Here is a 1,965-nt window from a genome sequence, read left to right as displayed (position 1 = left end):
TGGGAGGATTGCTTGAAGCCAGGAGTTCAAGACCAGCCTGGGCAAAATGGTGAGACCCTGTCTCTAAAAAAAAAAAAAAAAATTAAAAATTACTTGGGTGTAGTGGTGTGGATCTGTAGTCCCAGTTACCTGGGAGGCTGAGGTAGGAGGAGCCTTTGAGCCCAGGAGTTCAAGCCTGCAGTGAGATATGATTGTGCCACTGCACTCCAGCCTGGGCCTCCCAAATTGCTGGGATTACAGGTATGAGCCACTGTGCCCGGCCTCTTATCTGCTTTTTTATTTCAACTGTTCTAGTGTTAAGCTGTACTGGTGATAGCCTTCTCTCATTGACCACTCCAGGCCATCTCTTTTAGGGACCCCTGACCACACAAATACTTGTTTAAAGTTCCTCCATTTACTTCTCATATCAATAAAGAAAAACGAAGACCTCTAGTTGATAATGTTAAATTCAATCTTTAGCTTTCTCTTCAATCCATGACTGACTAAAAGTTTTGTTTCTGAGGATGATTTTCATCTGGATAAAAAACAAACTTCTTGGTCATTAGAGAAATGCAAGTCAAAACCACAATGAGATACCATCTCACGCCTGGTAGAATGGTGATCATTAAAAAGTCAGGAAACAACAGATGCTGGCGAGGATGTGGAGAAATAGGAACACTTACACTGTTGGTGGGAATGTAAATTAGTGCAACCATTGTGGAAGACAGTGTGGTGATTCCTCAAGGATCTACAACCAGAAATACCATTTGACCCAGCCATCCCATTACTGGGTATGTACCCAAAGGATTATAAATCATTCTACTATAAAGACACATGCACATGTATGTTTCTTGTGGCACTATTCACAATAGCAAAGACATGGAACCAACCCAAATGCCCATCAATGATCGACTGGGTAAAGAAAATATGCCACATATCCACTGTGGAATATTATGCAGCCATAAAAAAAAATGAGTTCATGTCCTTTGCAGGGACATGGATGAAGCTGGAAACCATCATCCTCAGCAAACTAACAGAGGAACAGAAAACCAAACACTGCATGTTCTCACTCATAAGTGGGAGTTGAACAATAAGAACACATGGACACAGGAAGGGGAACATTACACACCAAGGCCTGTTGGGAGGTGGGGGACAAGGGGAGGGAGAGCATTAGGACAAATACCTAATGCATGTGGGGCTTAAAACCTAGGTGACGAGTTGATAGATACAGCAAACCACTATGGCATGTGTATACCTATGTGACAAACCTGCACCATCTGCACGTTATCCTAGAACTTATAAGGTAAAAAGAAACAAAAAACTTCCCAATAGCTATGGTTGTCCCTAAAATGAATCCCAAGGTAAACAAGAAGGCAGCAAATGCGGTGAATCCAGGCAGAACAACTGAAAGAGGATCTCTCCAGGCTGCACTTGTATCAGTGTTTAGTGTGTTCCCTCCAAAGAAGAGCTGATTACAAAGCTGTGTGTACACAGTCAAAATGAAAATGAAAGCAGCATGGATACAAGCCAGAGGTGCTAAAAGGAGGAACAGAGTGAACGAAGCATGATTTTGGTAACCGTAATAGTTGTGAACGTGTGATGAAATTCACACTTCCTCCAGTTGTATGTAAGGGCTGATATCACCATACAGAGTCAATCAGGGCCACTGTAGAACATATTGCTGTAATCCCAAGGGCTGTGATGGGACCCTCTCTTTAATTCTTGGAGATTTTCAAACTTGATAACCGAGCCGAATGTATGCATTTTGGCAAGGAAGAATGTCTTCCTACTTTTAAAGAATTAGAGATTTCTCTTTTCTGTGCACACATTTCCATGTGCCACAAGTCCCAGTGTGTTCTTTAACTGTCATGACTTCAAGTTGTGACACGTTAACATGGATTATGCCATTTTCACCGTCAAGCACTCAAAGCTGTTTATCTTAACTAGGAGAATCAAGTATCTTGGTTTGAAACCCAACCTCGGTCT

General features: G+C 42.0%; 1 pseudogene; it reads right to left on the bottom strand.

The window, feature by feature from the left end:
* The window catches only part of LOC105514637, a 13,562-nt pseudogene extending 11,989 nt beyond the window's left edge, over positions 1–1,573 (bottom strand).
* Positions 1,574–1,965: the final 392 nt, after the last annotated feature.

This window comes from Colobus angolensis, unplaced genomic scaffold (assembly GCF_000951035.1).
Source record: "Colobus angolensis palliatus isolate OR3802 unplaced genomic scaffold, Cang.pa_1.0 Scaffold249, whole genome shotgun sequence".
NCBI classification, from domain to species: Eukaryota; Metazoa; Chordata; class Mammalia; order Primates; family Cercopithecidae; genus Colobus; species Colobus angolensis.
The sequence above is the reverse complement of the archived record's forward strand: the minus strand, read 5'-3'. Positions and strand labels throughout refer to the sequence as shown.